General features: G+C 50.1%; 1 long non-coding RNA gene and 1 pseudogene across 1 annotated transcript in view; one reads left to right on the forward strand and one right to left on the reverse strand.

The window, feature by feature from the left end:
- The first annotated feature begins 655 nt into the window (after positions 1 to 655).
- The window catches only part of LOC139274820 (uncharacterized), a 28,258-nt gene continuing 6,731 nt past the window's right edge, over positions 656 to 22,182 (forward strand). Inside the window, exon 1 of the long non-coding RNA XR_011595621.1 lies at positions 656 to 793. This is a non-coding gene — a long non-coding RNA (uncharacterized lncRNA). The remainder of the gene's footprint in view (positions 794 to 22,182) is intronic.
- On the reverse strand, positions 9,124 to 9,242 carry LOC139275345 (5S ribosomal RNA; annotated as a pseudogene).

Raw genomic sequence — 22,182 nt, forward strand, 5'->3', positions numbered from 1 at the left:
ATCTCATACGCCTGCCCTTCTAATCTCTCGGGACCTTTACTTTGCTCTGCACTCTCTTCCCTCATTCTCTTAGCTCTGGGCTTCATTTTGTTTAACAGTCTGGCTCCAAAGAAGACCCACTCCACTCCCTCCCCCCAACCCTCCAACATCTCCTCCTCTCCCTCGTCCCTGCCCCCAATCCCCTCGTACACATGTCAACCATTACTGGCTCCTTTAAACCATAACGTTACATACCAACATTCAGTGAAGTCTTTACTCGCATTCACCTGCCGGAGTCACCTCTTGCTTCTGAGCTACGCTAGCTCATTTCACATAGAACTCAAATTCAAATATTCTCCAGATAAAACATGGAGAAAGAACGGGAGCAGATATTGGAAGTGTCCATGAAATGCTTATTGGATGACTGTCTGAATCTGGCTAGCCAAAGAAATAGCCTCTAAAATAGCCAAATAAAGCACTGGAGAAGCTAATAACCCCACAGGAGTCCCACAATTTCCAAGCTATTATTTGGAGTCTATCCTAGGAGAGGGATTTACCAAAGAGTAGTGGAGCAGTTAAATGCCCACTGCCGTCTCAGTCTTCTCTGTGCATGCGCAGGGTCACCCTTGACCCCCAAATCGCGGGAGAATGACCGTGCATGCGCAGAGAAGCCAAACAGCTCATTTTTCCAGTGGTTCTGCTTGCATTTAGTAAGGCAAGCAGATTACCGAGTTTTAGGCCTCCGCCCCCGCCCGATATCGCAACTGGAGCGTGCACCAGCGGTATTCCGGTGGTTCAAAAGACGCGGTCTCAGGTGAATTTCTAGTCCTCGGTCTTTGGTTCCTCAACTGCATCATCCCCGTCTTTAAGCCAGGTCTCTGTTATTGCCACAATAATCATTGTCCCATGTGACGATTGTGCCTGCAGCGCACCAACTTTACTCACCGTGCTCCAAACCCACCTCAGACTGCTTCGCATTTGTCTCCTGTCCGATCCCTCCTATTTCTGAAGTATTCTTTATACTAGTTCTATTTGCCTCACCCAGTCCTCTGTGCATCTGCTCCTCCTCTCTAATCTTTAATCCTGGTGCCCAACCCTCTGCCAAATTAGTTTAAACCCTCCCCACAGTATGAGTTAACCTTCCCACGAGGACATTGGTCTCAGCTCTGTTGAGATGCAACCCAAACAGGTCCCCCTTGCCCCAGAACTGGTCCCAATTCCCCAGGATTCTGAAGCTCTCCCTTCTGCACCATTTCTCCAGCCGCACGTGAAGCTGTTTTACCCTATTATTCCTATGCTCACTAGTGTGTGGCACTGGGAGGAATTACTACCTTTGAGTTCTTGCTTTTTAACTTCCTCCCTAGCTCCTTAAACTCTGACTGCAGGACCTCAACCCCTTTCCTTCCTATCTCATTGGTTTCCACATGAACCATGACTTCTGGCTGTTCCCCTTCCCCCCTCAAAATGTTCTGTATCCTCTCAGCGATGTCCTTTACCTTGGCACCAGGGAGACAACATGTCGGCGGTTGCAGAAACTCCTTTCTATCCGCGACTGCCGAATCCCCTATGACCATTGCATTTCTGTACTTTGCTACGTTCCCCTGTGCAAGTCATTTCCCCCCAGGTGCTGTAGATATGGTCTAGACTGTACTCCCTTGAGGTTTCATCACCTGCAACCGTATCCAGCACTGAAAACTGGTTTGACAGTGCCTCACTCCCGGAGGATTCCTGCATTGCCTGCCTCTTCCTACCCTGCTGAATAGCTACCCATTTACTATCCTCCTGAACTCTCTGGAGCTGTAGGGTGATCACCTCCTGGAATGTGCACTCTAGGAAGTTCTCAGCCTCCGGTAGGCACTGCAGTGACTCCAGCCGCTGCTCAGAAACCTTGAGCTTGAGTTTGAGTAACTGGAGGCACTTCCTGCACACATGGTTATCCAGGACACATGCAGCGTCCTGGAGTTCACACATGGCATAGCTGTCCCGTCATTTTTTGTTGAAGTCTATCTACTTATGTTTTTAGTTTATTATCTGCTCACTCTATTTATTGAATTATTTATATGTACCAGATTTTAATTTAATGCAATTCAGATCCATTTAATATTGGTATCCTCTACTTAGTTCGAAATCCCTTTAGAAGTAATTCATTATTCTGATTATTTATATATTTACTGTTGCCCCTTTATTTAAAGTACTTAGCACTTTGTTCCCCCTCTGCACCAAATTCCCACTCTCACCAAATTCATGTCGCCACTCTGTTTACCAAGCCACTCCATTCAGCAGATTCACCCAGCGCTGTGCACATAGCTAGCTGCAATATTTTTATTACACTTCCACAGAGGTTTGATCACTCAAGCACCATCTGTGCCTGAGTGCAGCAGCGCAGAGCCCCAGCCAGGAGAAAAACACAAAACTTTAATGATTCAGACCTCCAAGCCCTCCTTGAGGAGACTGAAGGGAGGAGGCACAAACTCCTGGGTGTAGGTGCCACCAAGCCTGCCAGGGAGGTAACTCTAGCTGCCTGGAGAGCCCTTGGCACTGAACGCCAAAATCGCTCACATCCAGGATTGCAAACCAGTGGTGTAAAAGTTCAATTACCTCATCAGGACTGGCAAGGTAACATAATGAGCACTATGTACTTCAACCTGCATAAAAAAAGATTTGTTTATGTGTACTAACTGAATTGCAGCCGTTTCCCTGATTGGCTCTCCATTATCACATGACCTATTGCTGATTGGTCCCCTTGGAGGATAAGCCACACCCTGAAGTTTCTCTGGAATGTGTAAATGGAACCACCCAGCCTAACTTTGCACATTATTTACATGATCCATTTGGGCTTCAGAAGTCAGAAAGGGAACATCCCTCTCCCAGCCAAAGTCCCTCCTTACCCCAGCGCAAGTGCATCCCTCCCCCAGCCAAAGTCCCGCCTTACCCCAACGCAAGTGCATCCCTCTCCCAGCCAAAGTCCCTTGCTGCCCCCTCCCCCCCCCCCCCAGCCAAAGTCCCTCCTTACCCCAACGCAAGTGCATCCCTCCCCCAGCATAAGTCCCTTACTGCCACCCCCCCCCTCCCCGCCACCCCCGCCATAGATGGGGCATTATGTGCAGATTGTTAACAGGTTTGTTGGGTATGAACTGAATAGTGAATGTCATGAATTCTGGATTTGATCCACATTGGCCACATTGCCGGACTGAGCCCTGAGAGGGAGAGAGGGAGAGAGGGACCTGACTGACTGACTGAGTTTTTTCTTGGGTGGGGTGGGAGGAAAAGAGAGTGAGAGAACCTGGTTGGAGGTGAGGAGTGGGAGAGCCTGGTTGTTTGGGGTGGGTGGGGAAGGGAGAGAGAGGGCCAGGTTGTTGGGGGGTGAGAGAGAGAGAGAGAGAGACACACACCGAGCTTTCGGAGAAATCAGGTGTAGGTGTGAAGGGGGTTGGAAGAATGTGATCTGTCTTCCCTCAGTTCCCTCTCTCCCCTGTGTGTCTCTCTCTCTCTCTCTCTCTCTCTCTCACACCCCCCCCCCCCACCCCCCACCAACCTGGCCCTCTCTCTCCCTTCCCCACCCACCCCAAACAACCAGGCTCTCCAACTCCTCACCTCCAACCAGGCTCTCTCACTCACTTTTCCTCCCACCCCACCCAAGAAAAAACTCAGTCAGTCAGTCAGGTCCCTCTCTCCCTCTCTCCCTTTCAGGGCTCAGTCCGGCAATGTGGCCAATTGTGGGGCCCCACATCTGGTTCCGGTTTTGGGCGGGGGTGTAGGGTCCGGAGGATGCCGGTGCAGAAGGATGAGAAAATTGTTAGTACAAATAGTCACATAATTAAAAGAATTGGGATCTACAGACATTGGCCAAGTTGGACAAAGGACGGTTAGAAACATAGAAAATAGGTGCAGGAGTAGGCCATTTGGCCCTTCGAGCCTGCACCGCCATTCAATGAGTTCATGGCTGAACATGTAACTTCAGTACCCCATTCCTGCTTTCTCACCATACCCCTTGATCCCCCTAGTAGTAAGGACTACATCTTACTCCTTTTTGAATATATTTAGTGAATTGGCCTCAACAACTTTCTGTGGTAGAGAATTCCACAGGTTCACCACTCTCTGGGTGAAGAAGTTTCTCTTCATCTCGGTCCTAAATGGCTTACCCCTTATCCTTAGACTGTGACCCCTGGTTCTGGACTTCCCCAACATTGGGAACATTCTTCCTGCATCTAACCTGTCTAAACCCGTCAGAATTTTAAATGTTTCTATGAGATCCCCTCTCATTCTTCTTAACTCCAGTGAATACAAGCCCAGTTGATCCAGTCTTTCTTGATATGTCAGTCCCGCCATCCCGGGAATCAGTCTGGTAAACCTTCGCTGCACTCCCTCAATAGCTCCCACTGTCTTAACTTCCTAAGGCTAGCAAATTATATTTGGTGATTTTGGGCAGGCAGTAGAGCAAATTTTCCAAAGGGCTTGCATATTCCTGTCTGGTGTGGTGGGGAGGGTGTAGCAGTTCAACCAATTGTGAGACAAAGTTTTTGTACAAGGAGCTCATTGCAGGCATTTGAAGGTCTCATTGAGTGTATGAAAATTATGAAAGGAGGGATTCCCAACCCTGCATTTTCCCCCAAAATGCCATGTCATCACTGAATAGCTGTGTAGAACATTTGCATTTTCAAATATTTCTGGCATTTGAGTGTGAGCGTCTTCACAATGTTTTCAGCTGATCGACGAGTAAATGGAAGCTGCAACCATTTTTAGCTTTTATTGTTGCTTTTGGTGTATTTAGTTCGATGCATTTTTCTTCACACTTAATATTTATATTTTTGTATTTTGCTTTTTTTTCACCTCCTCATACTGGGGCCAAGGTTCGGCCTGAGTTGTTCCTGTTTTTTTGGAGCAACTGGTTTAGAATGGAGTATCTTAGAAATTGTAATTCTCGGCATTTAGTTTGCTCCAGTTCTAGTCAGTTAGAACAATTTCAGTTTGGAACAGATAATTTTTTTCCAAAAGGGGACGTGTCCGGCCACTTACGCCCGTTTTGAAAGTTTAGGCAGTGAAAACATACTCCAAATTAACTTAGAATGGAGTAAGTGAAGATTTTTGTACGCTCAGAAAAACCTTGTCGACACTTAGAAAATCAGGCGTAGGTTACAAATCAGGCGTAGGGAATGGGGGTGGTGGGGGAGGTTTAAAAGGGAAGTTTACAAACATTAAATACTTCAGTTTTACAAATAAAGAGTCATCATCAATAATAAGTGATAAATACATCAATAAATCAATCAAAAAAAATTAATAAAAAATCAAATTAAAAAAAAATCAAATAAAACAAAACATTTTCAACTTACCGACTGCAACACCGGGAGTCCTCCAACAGCGTGCTGGGACGGCCCCCGTGTGTCGCTGTCAGTGTCTCTCACTCTCTGTCTGTCAGTGTCTGTGCTTCTGACAGCGAGGGGAGAGGGAGGGGGAGGGAGAGAGAGGGATGGAAGGGTGGGGGAGGGGAGGGAGGGAAGGGTGGGGGGGGGGAGGGGAGGGGAAGGAAGGGGAGGGGAGGGAGGGAGGAGGAGGGGGGGAGAAGGAGGGAGGGGGGTAGAGGGAGGGAGAGGGGAGGGGGGAGAGGGAGGGGGGGGAGAGGAGGGGGGGAGGGGGAGAGGGAGGGGGGTGGGGGAGGGGGAGAGTTGGGGGGGTGGGGGGAGGGGGAGAGGAGGGTGGTGGGGGGAGGGGGAGAGGAGGGGGGTGGGGGGAGAGGGAGGGAGGGGGGTGGGGGGGAGAGGGAGGGGGTGAGTGGGGGGAGAGGGAGGGAGGGGGTAAAAAGGGGGGAGAGGGAGGGAGGGGGTGGGGGGGAGAGGGAGGGAGGGGGTGGGGGGGAGAGGGAGGGAGGGGGTGGGGGGGAGGAGGGAGGGGTGGGGGGGAGGGGAGGGAGGGAGTGGGGGAGAGGGAGGAGGGGGGAGGGAGGGAGGGGTGGGGGGAGAGGGAGGAGGGAGGGAGGGGGTGGGGGGAGAGGGAGGAGGGGGGAGTGGGGGGAGGGGGGAGAGGGAGGAGGGGGGAGTGGGGGGAGGGGGAGAGGGAGGGAGGGGGGGAGTGGGGAGAGGGAGGGAGGGGGGGAGAGGAGGTGGGAGGGGAGGGGAGAGGGAGGGAGGGGGGAGAGGAGGGAGGGAGGGGGAGAGGGAGGGAGGGGGGAGAGGAGGGAGGGAGGAGGGGGGAGAGGGAGGGAGTGGGGGGGAGAGGGAGGGGGGAGAGGGAGGGAGTGGGAGGGGGAGGGAGGGAGTGGGAGGGGGAGGGAGGGAGTGGTGGGGGAAGGGGAGGGAGGGAGTGGTAGGGGAGGGGAGGGATGGGGAAGGGGAGGGGGGGAAGGGGAAGGGAGGGAAGGGGAAGGGAGGGAGGGGGGAAGGGGAGGGTGGGGAGGAGGGGAGGGGGGAGGAGGGGAGGGGGGAGGAGGGGAAGAGGAGGGGAGGGTGGGGAGTGAGGGGAGGAGAGGGGAGTGAGGGGAGGGGAGGGGAGGGGAGGGTGGGGAGGGGAGTGAGGGGAGGGTGGGGTGGGGATGGTGGGAGGGGAGTGAGGTGAGGGGAGGGTGGGGAGGGGAGTGAGGGTGGGGTGGGGGAGGGGAGCGTGGGGAGTGTGGGGAGGGGAGTGAGGGTGGGGAGGGGAGTGAGGGTGGGGAGGGGAGTGAGGGGAGGGTGGGGAGGGGGAGTGAGGGGAGGGGAGTGTGGGGTGGGGAGTGAGGGGAGGGGAGGGTGGGGAGGGGAGTGAGGGGAGGGTGTGGAGGGGAGTGAGAGGAGGGGAGTGAGGGAGGAGGGGGGTGAGGGAGGAGGGAGGGGAGGGAGGGCAGTGAGGGATGAGGGAGGGCAGTGAGGGAGTGGAGAGGGGGGAGTGAGGGAGGGGAGAGGGGAGGGGAGGGAAGCGAGGGGAGAGGGGAGAGGGGGGAAACAGGAGGGGGGAGAGGGAGGGGGGGGAGAGGGGGCGGGAGGGAGAGCGGGGAGAGGAGAGCGGGGAGGAGGGGGAGCGGGGAGGAAGGGAAGGGAGGAGGGAGGGGGGGGAGAGGGAAGGAGGGGGGAGAGGGAGGGAGGGGGGTGGGAGAGGGAGGGAGGGGGGGAGATGGAGGGTGGGGGGAAGGGGGGGAGGAGGGAAAGTGAGGGGGGAGAGGGAGGGGAGGGAGGGTGAGGAGGCGAGGGAGGGTGAGGAGGCGAGGGAGGGAGGGAGAGGAGGGAGGGAGGGGGGTGAGGGGGCGAGGGGGGGAGGGGGGAGTGGAGAGCGGAGGGAGGGGAGAGGGGAGGGAGGGAAGGAAGGGAGAGGGAAGGGAGGGGAGAGGGGGCAGGGGGGGAAACAGGAGGGGGGGAAACAAGAGGGGGAGAGAGAGGAGGGGAGAGGGGGGGAAGAGGGGGGAGGGAGGGAGAGAGGGGGGGAGGGAGAGCGAGGAGGAGGTAGAGCGGGGAGGATGGGGGGGAGGGGGCGAGGGGGGGGAGGGGCGAGGAAGAGGGAGAGGAACGGAGGGAGTCGGGGGGACTCGGGTGCGGAGGTCGGGGGGGGGAGGGAGCGGAGGTCGGGGGGGGTGGGTAGTCGGGACCGGAGGTCTGCGGGGGGGGGTCGGGAGCGGAGGTCGGGTCCGGGGGTGGGGGAGAGAAGCAGAGGTCGGGGGTTGGTCGGGTCCGGTCGGGGGGTCGGGTCCGGTCCGGTGGTGGGCGGGCGGAGTCGGGTCCGGTCGGGAGGAAGCAGGAGCTGGCCGTGGGAGACAGCCTTATCAACGCAGCCCCAGTGAGGCCATTCGGCCAGGGCTAGGGACTGCGTGCTTCGGGCCCCTCCCACACAGTTTTGAGCGCCTGGAGCTACTGCACATGCGCGCCCACTGTAGCGCGTATATGCAGAGGTCCCGGCCCTGTTTTCAGTGCAGGGACCTGGCTCCGTTCCCCCCCCACCCCCACCCACCCCAGCTCGTGCTGCGCCACGCCCAACTCCAGAGGACCTGCAGGGAGCCAGAGAATAGGTACGTTTTTTTCAGGCACACTTTGTGGCGCGAAAAACGGACGTCCAGGTCGGGGCTGCGCCGTTCTAGGCGTGGCCCGAAACTTGGGCCCACTGACGTTTACCAAGGTAAGCATTCCTCTTGTCTGCTCTTGCTAGGGCAGTTCTGATGATATCTGCCTTCACTGTCTAAACTTCACCAGGGAGGCAATCGCAGAACTTTCCCACTTTCCCCAGTCCAACCTGCAAACTTCTTCCAGAAATGGGATGGCTCTGCCTGCAACAGTGAAAGTCACCACTTCCTTTTTTTTTTAAAGAGGAGACAAATAAACATTAGGTCAAGTGACCCCCGATCTGGGGGACACTCCAAACATTTCGCAAGGCCCTTTTTTTTTGTTTTTTTTATATTTTTGTAGATTTTTTGGGGGGGGGGCTCTAAAACCATAATTTACAAGTGCCCCCTATAAAAGGGGAGGGGGACACTAAAAAACCCGGCAATTAAAACAAATTAAACTTCAAAACATAAAATTAAAAAATGGTGTCATGGGATCTTTTACATCTACTTGAGCAGGCAGACAGGATCTCGGGTTAACATAGAAAATAGGTGCAGGAGTAGGCCATTCAGCCCTTCTAGCCTGCACCACCATTCAATGAGTTCATGGCTGAACATGCAACTTCAGTACCCCATTCCTGCTTTCTCACCATACCCCTTGATTCCCCCTAGTAGTAAGGACTTCATCTAACTCCTTTTTGAATATATTTAGTGAATTGGCCTCAACAACTTTCTGTGGTAGAGAATTCCACAGGTTCACCACTCTCTGGGTGAAGAAGTTTCTCCTCATCTCGGTCCTAAATGGCTTACCCCTTATCCTTAGACTGTGACCCCTGGTTCTGGACTTCCCCAACATTGGGAACATTCTTCCTGCATCTAACCTGTCTAAACCCATCAGAATTTTAAACGTTTCTATGAGATCCCCTCTCATTCTTCTTAACTCCAGTGAATACAAGCCCAGTTGATCCAATCTTTCTTGATATGTCATTCTTCCAAATGACAGTGCCTTTAACGGTGCAGCACTCCCTCAGCATTGGAGTGTCAGCCTGGATTTATGTGCTTAGGTTACTGGAGTGGGACTTGAACCCACAACCTTCTGACTCAGAGGCAAGAGTGCTACCACACTGAGCCACAGCTCTCTCTGCCGAAGCCTACTGCACCTAGTATTCCCAGGTGGTCTACCATTCAAGTACTAACCAGGCCTGACTCCGCTTAGCTTCTGAGATCAGACGAGATCGGGCATTTTCAGACTAGTGTGGCCGTAGGCTCACCACTTCCTTTAAACTGCCTCAGGTCAGCCAGCTGCAGTGATTACTGCACACATCAGATCGCTGGTGCCTTGTTTGCCAGGTTGAGTGGAGCAGCTATCCACATATCTCCCATAATCTTCCAAAGCTTTCTCAATTCAGGAATTGACTCTTTAGATTGGACAATTGCAAATGTAACTCCATTATTTAAAAAAGGAGAGAGTGGAAAAGCACAAAATTATAGACCTGTTAGTCTAACATTTCTTTTGCGGAGGTTATTCGACTTTATAATTAAGGACAAAGTGACTGAGCACTTAGAGAAATTTGAGCTGATTAGAGAGAGACAACAATGTCTTGTAAAGTGTAATCATGTCTAACAAATCTAATTGAATTTTTTGAGGAAGTAAATAAAGAACTACACAGGTGAATGTCTATGGATGCAGATTATATGGACTTTTAGAAGATATTCGATTATGTTCCACATAAGAGAGAGACTGTTAGCTAAAACTAATGCTCATGGAACTGGGTAGGAAATTGGTTAGATGCCTGAAGATAAAGAGTAGGGATAATGCATATGTACTCAAATTGGAAGAAAGTTACTAATGGTGTTCCACAAGTATCTATGCTGGGGCCTCAACTATTCATTATATTTACTAATGACTTAGATAACACAACAGAGAGCCATATATCCAGGTTTGCCAGTTTGCCAATTACACAATGATTAGTGGCATTGTAAGTAATGTAGAAGGGAGCATCAAGTTACAATAAGGTATTGATAGATTAAGTGAGTGGCTGAAACTGTGGCAGATGGATTTTCAATGCAGGTAAGTATGAGGTCATCCATTCTGGACCGAAAAAAGATAGATCTGAGTATTTTTTAAATGATGAAAAGCCAGGAACAGTGAGGGTGCAAAGAGGTTTAAGGGTCCATGTACACAGATCACTGAAATGTTGTGGTTAGGTACAAAAAAATAATCAAAAAGGTTAATGGAATGTTTGCCTTTATAAAGGGCTAGATTATAAAGGGGAGGAAGCTAGCTACGCCTATACAAAGCCCTGTTTAGACCAAACCTGGAGTACTATATACAGTTCTGGACACCACACCTCAGAAAGGATATACTGGCTTTGGTGGGAGTGCAGCGCAGATTAAGTAGAATGTTACTAGGGCTCCAAGGGTTAAATTACATAATCTAGGCTTGTATTCCCTGGAATATAGAAGGCAAATATAAGAACATTAGAAATAGGAGTAAGAGTAGGCCATTTATTCCCTCGAGCCTGCTCCGCCATTCAATAAGATGATGGCTGATTTGATCTTGCCCTCAACTCCACTTCCCTGCCTGCTCCCCATAACCCTTTACTCCCTTATCATTCAAAAACCTGTCTATCTCCACCTTAAATATATTCAATGACCCAGCCTCCACAGCTCTCTGGGGTAGAGATTTTCAAAGATTTGTGAGCCTCTGAGAGAAGAAATTCCTCCTCATTTCCATTTTAAATGGGCAACCCCTTATTTTGAAACTATGCCCTCTGATGCGTTCACAATAAAGGATGAAACTGAGTACTGTGTACAATGAGCAAGTGTAACCTTAGCTCCTTTAATAAGATTCCAGAGTGCAGGTACCTTGTGGGTGGCCTGCTTATATACCGTGCTCCCAAGGGATGCTGAGATCCCTTGGAACTCCAACAGGTAGGCCCTCTGGTGGTAGTGTAATACAGGTTGCAAGGGGTCAACTACATAACATCACTCCCTCGTAAAGTCAAAGTGAGATGATCTGGGGCTTTTCGCTCCCTTGTTGATTGTCTCGGTACAAATGCAGGTAATTCAAAGGTTATGGGTGTGTTGGTTAGTTCTTCACTGGGCTGCTGGGCAGCCGGCCTTGCCGGGCTGCTGGGGATGGTGAGTTTGGCTTAGTGGTTAACCATGATACCAGTTGCCACTTGTGTGTGTGATGGATGGTCAAAGTTGGTGGTGTCTTCTTCGGGTTGTTCGTAACTGTTGGTGAACCGCAATTTGATTTGGTCCAAATGTTTTCTGCACATTAGTCCATTGGCCAATTTGACCTGAAACACCCTACTCCCCTCTTTGGCTATGACCGTGCCAGCGAGCCATTTGGGACCATGTCCATAACTGAGTACAAACACAATTGAGTACAATGACCTCAATATCACATGACAAATTTGCGTGGTCATGGTACACACTTTGTTGATGCCGCCTGCCCTCCACGTGATCATGGAGATCAGGGTGGATCAGTGAGCATCCTTTTCATGAGCAGCTCGGCTGGGGGAACCCCGGTGAGTGCGTGGGGTCTGGTGCGGTAGCTGAGCAGCACTCGGGATAGTCGGTCTGCAGGGAGCCTTCCGACACGCGTTTCAAGCTTTGCTTGATGGACTGAACTGCCCGTTTTGCCTGGCCGTTGGATGCGGGTTTGAACGGGACAGATGTGACGTGCTTGATCCCATTGCGGGTCATGCATTCCTTGAATTCAGCACTGGTGAAACACAGCCCATTGTCGCTGGCTGGGACATCAGGCAAGCCATGCGTGGCAAACATGGCTCGTAGGCTTTCAATAGTGGCTGTGGACGTGCTTACAGACATTATTGCACATTCAATCAATTTTGAGTAAGCATCCATGGCAACCAAGAACATTTTGCATAGAAATGGGCCCGCATAGTGCACGTGGATCCTCGACCATGGTTTGGAGAGCCACGGCCCCAAACTTAGCGGTGCAACTCTGGGTGCATTGCTCAGCTGAGAGCAAGTGTTGCACTGGTGCACACATCATCTGAATCTGAGTTGATGCCGGGTCACCACACATGGGATCTGGCTATGGATTTCATTATTACAATGCCTGGGTGGGTGCTGTGCAGTTCACAATTTAACATATCTCTGCCTTTCTTGGACAAGACCATGCGATTGCCCCACAACAGACAGTCCACCTGCAGAAACATTTCGTCTTTGCGCCTGTGGAACGGCTTAACTGCCTCCTGCATCTCCGCTGGTACGCTGGACCAGCTCCCATGGAGGACACAGTTTTTTTTACCAAGCACAGTAAAGGATCCTGGGTGGTCCAGGACCTGAACTGACGGGCCGTAACGGGGGACTTTTTGTTTTCGGATGCATCCATTACCCTGAGCAAGTCTGCAGGCTGTGCCATTTCCACCCTGGTGGTGGGCAATGGCAGCCAGCTGAGAGCATCAGCGCAGTTCTCTGTGCCCGGTCTGTGGTGAATTACATAGTTGTATGCCGACAGCGTGAGTGCCCATCTTTGGATGCAGACAGAGGCATTGGTGTTAATCCCTTTGCTCTCAGAGAACAGCGATATGAATGGCTTGTGGTCAGTTTCAAGCTCAATCTTGAGGCCAAATAAGTACTGGTGCATTTCCTTTATCCCGTAATCGCATACCAGAGCCTCTTTTTCAATCATGCTGTCGGCCCTTTCAGCCTTGGACAAACTCCTGGGCGCATAAGCGACCGTTTGCAAAATCCCCGATTCGTTAGCTTGTTGTAACACACACCCGACCCCATATGACGACACATCACAAGCTAGCACTTATCTTTTACAAAGGGGTTATACAAGACAAGCAGTTTGTTTGAACACAACAGATTCCTGGCTTTCTTAAAGGCAACCTCTTGTAAATTCCCCCATACCCAGTCGTCTCCCTTGCGCAGTAGCACATATAAGGGCTTCTAGCAGGGTGCTTAACCCAGGTAGGAAATTACTGAAATAGTTAAGGAATCCCAGGAACGACTGCAGCTCTGTCACTTTCTGTGGTCTCGGTGCGTTCTTGATGGCCTCCGTCTTGGCGTCGGTGGGTCTGATGCCATCTGCTGCGATTCTTCTTCCCAAGAACTCGACCTCCTGCGCGGAAAACACACTTCGAGCGTTTCAACCTGAGTCCCATGCGATCCAACCGACTAAGAACCTCTTCCAGATTCTTCAAATGCTCAATGGTGTCCCGACCTGTAACCAGTATATCGTCCTAGAAAACCACGGTGCGAGGAACCGACTTTAGCAGGCTCTCCATGTTCCGTTGGAAGATTGCCGCAGCCGACCGAGTCCTGAATGGGCATCTGTTATAGATGAACAGACCTTTGTGCGTGTTGATGCAGGTGAGGCCTTTCAAAAACTCCTCCAGCTCCTGCGTCATGTAGGCCGAGGTCAGGTCCAGCTTGGTGAACGTCTTTCCTCCAGTCAGGGTCGCAAATAGGTCGTCTGCCTTGGGTTCTGTAGCAAAAAACAGTCAATTGTTACTTTATAGTCCCCACAAATTCTGACCGTGCCGTCCTCTTTAAGTATCGGGACAATCGGACTGGCCCACTCGTTGAATTCCACCGGCGCGATGATGCCTTCTCGCTGCAGCCTGTCCAGCTCAATTACCACTTTCTCACGCAGCATATACGGTACCGCCCATGTCTTCTGGTGGATGGGTCGGGTACCGGGAACCAAATGGATCTGCACTTTCGCCCCCGAGAAGCTTCCAATGGCTGGCTCGAACAACGATGAAAACCTGCTTAGAACCTGGGCACATGAGGCGTCGTCAATGGTCGAAAGCGCTCGGATGTCGTCCCAGTTCCAGCGGATTTTTCCCAGCCAGCTTCTGCCTCACAATGTGGGGCCACCCCCGGCACAATCCACAGTGGGAGTTCGTGTACTGCTCCATCATAGGAGACTTTGACTTCTGCACTGCCAATTACAGGGATCAGTTCCTTGGTGTAAGTCCTTAGTTAGGTGTGAATGGAGTTGAGCTTGGGCCTGTGTGCCTTGTTGATCCACAGCCTGTCGAAGGCCTTTTTACTCATTATGGACTGGCTCATACCAGTGTCCAGTTCCATAGATACTGGAATTCGTTCAGTTCAACTTTCAACATTATTGGTGGACATTTTGTGGTGAATGTGTGTACCCCGTACACTTCTGCCTCCTCGGTACGAGACTCCAATTCAGCCTGATCCACAGTGGATCGATCTTCCTCTGCAACGTGGTGGTTTGCAGGGTTTGCAGCTCGCCTGCACATTCACTGGAGGTCTCCCATTGTTCTGCAATCATTGCACGCATAGTGCTTGAAGCGGCATTGATGGGGCCGATAATCACCTCCACAGTGCCAACAAGTTGTTAACCGCCTCGCATTAACGATGGATGGCGGACTCTGGGTTATCTGAGGTCGGGCCGCAGCAGCCGGCGTGTACATTCTGCCATGTATTTTCCTGCTCGAAAACGACTTTACTTTGTGCACAGTACTGGCCGAAAATTCTTTACTTTGCGAAATCTGTTTGGTGTTGTCACTGTTGGACATAAATGCCTGGGCTATCGTTATGGCTTTACTTAGATTCGGAGTTTCAACAGTCAACAGTTTGCGAAGGATTACCTCATGGCCAGTGTCCAGTACAAAAAGCCTTTAAGCATTTGTTCTCACAATCCCTCAAATTCGCAATGTCCTGCGAGGTGCCTTAGTTCGACGACATAGCTCGCCACTTTCTGGCCCTCTGGCCGTTGACACGTGTAGAACCGATATCTTGCCATCAAAATGTTTTCCTTAGGATTTGGGTGCTCCCGGACCAGCGTAAACAATTCTTCATAGGATTTAGCTGTTGGTTTTGCCGGAGCGAGGAGATTCTTCATGAGGCCATAGGTTGTTGCCCCACAGACGATAAGGAGGATCGCCCTTCATTTGGCAGCGTTTTCGTCCCCTTCCAGCTCGTTGGCCACAAAATATTGGTCGAGTCTCTCCACGATGGCCTCCCAATCATCCTCTTCTGAGAACTTCTCCAGGATACCAACTGTTCTTTGCATTTTCGCGTGGTTGTTTGTTACCTCGTCGCCAATTGATGCGTTCACAATAAAGGATGAAACTGAGAACTGTGTACAATGAGCAAGTGTGACCTTAGCTCCTTTAATAAGATTTCAGAGTGCAGGTACTTTGAGGGTGGCCTGTTTATATACCGTGCTCCCAAGGGATGCTGGGATCCCTTGGAACTCCAACAAGTAGACCCCTCTGATGGTAGTGTAATACAGGTTGCAAGGGGTTAAATACATAACACCCTCTGGTTCTAGATTCCCCCAAGAGGGGAAGCATCCTCTCTGCATCTACCCTGTCAAGCCCCCTCAGAATCTTATATGTTTCAATAAGTTCACCTCTCATTCTTCTAAACTCCAATGAGTATAGGCCCAACCTCCTCAACCTTTCTGCATAAGACAACCTCTTCATCTCAGGAATCAACCTCATGAACTTTCTCTGAACTGCCTCTAATGCAAGTATATCCCCCCTTAAATAAGGAGACCAAAACTGTATGCAGTACTCCAGGTGTGGCCTCACCAATGCCCTGTACAGTTGTACAAGGACTTTTATACTCTATCCCCCTTGCAATAAAGACCAACATTCCATTTGCCTTCCTGATTACTTGCTGTACCTGCATACTAACTTTTTATGTTTCATGTACAAGGACCCCCAGATCCCTCTGTACCTCAGCATTTTGTAATCTCTCCCCACTTAAATAATAATGGGGTGATTTGATTGCTTTTTAGGATTTTGAAAGGAATTGATACAGTAGATGGAAAAAAAAACCTCTTTCTGCTGGTGGAGAAGTCTAGGACAAAGGAGATAACCTTAAAATCTGAGCCAGACCATTCAGGAGAGAAGTTGGGAAACACTTCTTCACACAAAGGGTGGTAGAAGTGTGGAACTCATTTTAACAACAAGTAGTAGATGCGAGCTCAATTAATAATTTCAAATCTGAAAGCGACAGATTTTTGCTAACAAAGGGTATTTAGGGAGATGGAGCCAAGGCAGTTGGATAGAGTAAAAAAAGAAACACTTGCATTTCCACAGCATCTTTCACGACCTCAGGACATTCCAAAGTGTTTTACAGCCAATTAAGTACTTTTTTGGAGTGTAGCCACTTTTGTAATCTGGGAGTTAGGATACAGATCAGGTATGATCTCATTAAATGCCAGAACAGGCTCGAGGGGCCTGTTCTGGCATTTAATGAGATCATACCTTCATTCGTCACATTCGTCATATGCCCTATATTCCTATATCAGACTCCAGGCCCTAAGCTTCCACTTAGGAAGAGTGTTGGAGAGACTGAACCAAAAAATTGGTTCTGCCACCCAATGTTCCCTCTAATTATTTTTTGGTGTGCGGTCCTTTTACATTTGCTGCAGCTGCCGCACATGCACAGTATCTTTTCCAGTGGCAGCACTGGTGACCGGCCTGTGTGGGATCTTCCGATTCCTATGAGGGAACATTGCCCCCAACCCTCATTTATTGTCCATATCTGTGTCTAGTCCGCTAATTACTCTTCGGTAGCTATTATAAAGCAATTATGAAGTTGTAGGGTACTGAACTAATGTATTATATGGTTTGATTTACCACAGCTCTATTGAGGTGTAAAATTAATTTAATAAACATTCTAATTACCCAGACAGCACTGAAACTCTGGAACATATATAACATAAGGGTTGGAGAAAATTCAGCACAACAAAGTATTACCATGGGCACACCAAGAAGAATTAGCTCAACAGCAACTGAATTTAAATTATTTTTGCGTTTGTAATTATGTAGGTTCATAGAAGCTCATGCAAAGTTGCCTTTCATGCACATACAAGGTTAATTTTTGTTGTTTTCTTAATGTGATGATTATAAATTCTAATGTAACCAAACTACCATCACTTTAGAAAGAAGGTACAGTAATTAAGGGTAATTTTTGCTTTGATCTTTTTAATTGACTAATTATTATATGTATTAGCTAGTTAATTATATCATGTTGTTGTGTTAATTATGCAGTTATAGCTTCTAGAGCAGTCACTAGCTATACTGCTAGAGAATTGGATCAGTCTTGACCAATATTTACACTTCCTAGGCCAATTTATATGACATGTGCTGCTTTGAGACTGGAACCTGTCTCAGAATGATGCAGAGCCGCGAGTACTACATTGTACCCTGACTCTACGTAGCTTTTTGGTCAGACAAAGCAAAGGTTTGCTGTATGTTTCTTTGCGCCTTCTCCATCATGCTGCATGTTTCAGCTAGTGCTCCTGGCTTTAACTCAAATTCAGAATCCCCAGTGGATAGTTCCCGCTGATATAAAAACAGGAAATGCTGGACTCAGCCCGTCAGGCAGCATCTGTGGAGAGAGAAACATAGTTAACGTTTCAGGTCGATGACCCTTCGTCAGAAATGTCAGTTTTATTTCAGATTTCCAGCATCCGCAGTATTTTGCTTTTCTATTAGTTCCTGCTGATGCTTGTTACAGGTTGAGTAAGTGTTACTCTGTGTTGTGAGGTGGTAGGCTCAGCAAACGTTGTTTGCATCAACTTGCTGTTTCTCAGGAACATCTTTGGAAACACATTAGTAGAAGGCATTAAAATAGCACGAGCTATTGAAACAATGTGACAAACTACATCCAGATTTAAGGAGTGCCCTTGAAGATGAAGACCGAAGTGGTTTCTTAGAGAGGAACTGAAAGACTAAGGGACTGAAATTGCCCTCACCTTAAGGCGTGTTACCACCGCAAACCAGCCGCCATGCTGAGGAGTGGAGTGGCGGCCGACCTTTGGTGGAATGGCCACTGATAGCCCAATTGCCATCCCGAGTTTTCCCGGCGGTGCCCCCATCTCTCCCCCCCAACCCCCCACGGCTCCGCTGCTGCTGATCTGTCTTAAGCGCATCCTCACCGTGCGCACCTCCGATCTAACCCCCCGATGGTGACATTCCTAATATGTCCTTACTATACAGTATAAATGCACACAAGGCCCATACTTGAGAGAAGATCACTCTGTGACCTGTTAGCTTTATTACCAAGACCTCAAGAGACAGATGGTGGGTGGAGCTTCCCCTTTTATACCTGAAAGTCCAGGTTAGGAGTGTTTCCCACAAGTTCACCCCCTTGTGGTCAGTGTTCTCAAGGTGTACAACTTAGATCAGCTTAGACATGGGTTACAATGACAGTTGAATACATGATATCACCTCCCCCCCCAAAGTCTTATTGGGATCACAGGTTGAGTCTCTCTGGTGGTTTACGCTCCCTTGTAGAGCACCTGAGTTGGGGCTCCGGTTGTTGGGCGCTGGCCTGAGTGTCTGCTGTTTGCGGTGTCTCAGGCCTGTCCGGACTGCCCACAGTGACTGGGCTCTCCTCCACTTGGTTCCGGTGTTCGGTCACCTGTGATGGAGTAAACTCTACGTCGTGTACTTCCTCCGCTTCTTCTATGGGGTTGCTGAACCTCCTTTTAGTTTGATCCACGTGTTTGCGGCAGATTTGTCCATTGGTAAGTTTAACTACCAAAACCCTATTCTCCTCTTTGGCAATCACAGTGCCTGCAAGCCATTTGGGCCCTGCAGCGTAATTAAGGACAAAAACAGGGTAATTGACATCAATACATCGCGCCCTCGCATTCCTGTCATGGTAGTCACATTGTGACTGACGCCTGCTCTCAACAATTTATTTCATAGTAGGGTGTATAAGGGATAACCTGGTTTTGAGCATCCTTTTCATTAGCTGCCATGAAGTCCTGGAATTCAGTGCTTGTGAAGCACAGGCCATTGTCGCTGACCAAGACGTTCGGTAGACCATGGGCGGTGAACATTGCCCGTAGACTTTCTACTGTGGCAGAGGATGTGCTTGAATTTAAAATGGCACACTCAATCCATTTGGAATAGGTGTCTACTACAACCAAAAACATTTTTCCCATGAAAGGACCGGTGTAGTCCACATGGATGCATGACCATGGCTTGGCGGGCCAGGACCGGGGGCTAAGGGGGGCTTCCCTGGGTGCTTTGCCCAGCTGAGCACACGTGTTGCACCTGCGAACACAAAGTTCCAGTCTGCATCTATCCCTGGCCACCAAACGTCTGACCTGGCATTTGCCTTCATCATGACAATGCCCAGGAGCTCATTGTGAAGTTCTCTGATAATCACGTCTCTGCCCTTCTGGGGCATGACTACTCGGTTTCTCCACAGTAGGCAATCAGCCTGAATCAAGAGTTCATCCTTGCGCATATGAAATGGTTTAAACTCCTCAGGGCATGCCCCATACGTGGCTGCCCAGTCCCCATTCAGGACACATTTCTTAACTAAAGACAGTAGCGGGTCTTTATTTTTCCAGATTTTAATCTGACGGGCTGTCACAGGTGAACCTTCGCTTTTGAAAGCTTCAAAAGCCATGACAGCTTCAACAGCCATAACCATCTCAGCATCATGCTCAGCTGCCCCCTCAGTGGTGGCTAGTGGTAGCCTGCTGAGTGCATCGGCAGAGTTTTCAGTGCCAGGTCTGTGCCAAATTGTGTAGTCATAGGCGGCTAACGTAAGTGCCCACCTCTGTATGCGGGCTGATGCATTCGCATTTATGGCCTTGTTGTCGACCAAAAGGGACGTTAGGGGTTTGTGATCTGTCTCTAGCTCAAATTTCCTTCCAAACAGGTACTGGTGCAGTTTTTTTACTGCATATACACATGCTAGCGCTTCCTTTTCTACCATCCCGTAGCCCCTTTCTGCCCGGGACAGACTTCTGGAGGCATAAGCTACCAGCTGTAACTGACCATTGACATTCACATGCTGCAACACACACCCGACCCCATATGATGATGCATCACACGTTAAAACTAGTTTCTTACATGGGTCATATAACGTTAACAGTTTGTTAGAGCACGCAATTTGTTATGCTCCATCAAAAGCCCTTTCCTGGCTGGCCCCCCAGAACAATCGCGACCTTTGCCTAGGAGCATGTGTAGTGGCTCTAACAGCGTCTCAATTTGGGAAGAAAGTTGCCAAAATAGTTCAGGAGCCCCAGGAATGAACGCAGCTCCATCGTGTTACAGGGTCTGGGTGCTCTCTGGATCGCTTCTGTTTTGGACGCAGTAGGTCTGATCCCGTCTGCTGCTACCCTCCTCCCCAGGAATTCTACTTCTGGAGCTAAGAAGATGCACTTTGCCTTTTTCAGTTGCAGCCCTACCCGGTCCAGTCTGCGTAGCACGTCCCCCAGATTGAGGAGGTGTTCTTCAGTATCGCGACCCGTGATGAGGATGTCGTCATGAAAAACCACCGTTCTTGGAATCGACTTGAGGAGACTTTCCATATTTTGCTGCAAGATCGTGGTGGCCGAACGAATCCCGAAAGGACATCTGTTATACTCAAACAACCCCTTGTGTGTCATGATGGTGGTCAGCTTCTTTAACTCACTCGCCAGCTCCTGGGTCATGTAAGCTGAGGTCAGGTCCAATTTTGAAAAAAGTTTGCCGCCGAATAGCGTCGCAAAGAGGTGCTCCGCTCTCGGTAGCGGGTACTAGTCTTGGAGTGACACCCGATTGCTGGTGGCCTTGTAATCACCACATATCCTGACCGACCCACCCGCCTTGAGCACCGGCACAATCGGGCTCGCCCAGTTACTGAATTCAACTGGCGAGATGATGCCTTCCCTCAGCAGGCGGTCCAATTCGCATTCTATCTTTTCCCGCATCACATACGGCACCACTCTGGCCTTGTGGTGTACTGGCTTGGCATCCAGATTTTTGTGAATCACTACCTTGGTCCCCATGAAAGTGCCGATGCCGGGTTGAACTATGAGTCAAATTTGTCCAGAACCTGTGAGCATGATACTCGCTCCACAGAAGAAATTGCATTGACATCGCCCCATTTCCAGTTCATGACAGCAAGCCAACTCCTCCCCAGTAGTGCGAGACCATCCCCTGGGACAATCCAGGCTGGCAACCTGTTCTCCAAATCGTTGTGGGTCACGACTACCGTGGCGCTGCCTAGCACTGGAATGATCTCCTTTGTATATGTCCGTAGCAGTGTGTCAATCGGCAATAATTTTGGCCTCCTGGCCTTGGACACCCACAACCTTTCGAACTGTTTGATACTCATCAGGGACTGGCTGACCCCCGTGTCCAGCTCCATTAGTACTGGGATGCCATTGAGGAGCACTTTCATCATTATCGGTGGCGTCCTGGTATATGAACTGTATATGTGCTCCACATGAACCCGCTGACCTTCAGCTTCCAGCGATTTCGCCCAGTATTCATTTGGCCTCGTAGGGCTTACATCAGGCCCGTCCTCCTCGTACATCAACCTGGCTGCAGGCTTCCTGCACATACGCGCCAAGTGACCGCTGACATTGCAGTTTCTACAGGTATATTGCTGATACCTGCAAGCTCTGGCTGGGTGTTTGCCTCCACACCTCCAGCATGAGCTAGAGGCCCCATTGTCGGAAACAAAAGGTCCATTACCAGTTGATCGTCTCTGCCTGTCTCCTGTGGTCATCCCCCTGCAAAACAGATAAACTGCTTTGAGTGCTGTTGGGGGGATGACTCATCAGGGGAGGGCAGCAGCAGCCAAGTTCATGGCACCATGGCTGGCTCTGTTGCACAGGAGGGCAGGAAAAAGAGTGGGCGAGCGATAGTGATCGGGGATTCAATGGTGAGGGGAATAGATAGGCGTTTCTGCGGCCGCAACCGAGACTCCAGGATGGTATGTTGCCTCCCTGGTGCAAGGGTCAAGGATGTCTCGGAGCGGGTACAGGACATTCTAAAAAGGGAGGGAGAACAGCCAGTTGTCGTGGTGCACATTGGTACCAACGACATAGGTAAAAAAAGGGATGAGGTCCTACGAAACGAATTTAAGGAGCTAGGAGCTAAATTAAAAAGTAGGACCTCAAAAGTAGTAATCTCGGGATTGCTACCAGTGCCACGTGCTAGTCAGAGTAGGAATCGCAGGATAGCGCAGATGAATACGTGGCTTGAGCAGTGGTGCAGCAGGGAGGGATTCAAATTCCTGGGGCATTGGAACCGGTTCTGGGGGAGGTGGGACCAGTACAAACCGGACGGTCTGCACCTGGGCAGGACTGGAACCAAAGTCCTAGGGGGAGTGTTTGCTAGTGCTGTTGGGGAGGAGTTAAAGTAATATGGCAGGGGGATGGGAACCAATGCAGGGAGACAGAGGGAAACAAAAAAGGAGGCAAAAGCAAAAGG

Source organism: Pristiophorus japonicus, chromosome 10, assembly GCF_044704955.1.
Source record: "Pristiophorus japonicus isolate sPriJap1 chromosome 10, sPriJap1.hap1, whole genome shotgun sequence".
NCBI classification, from domain to species: Eukaryota; Metazoa; Chordata; class Chondrichthyes; family Pristiophoridae; genus Pristiophorus; species Pristiophorus japonicus.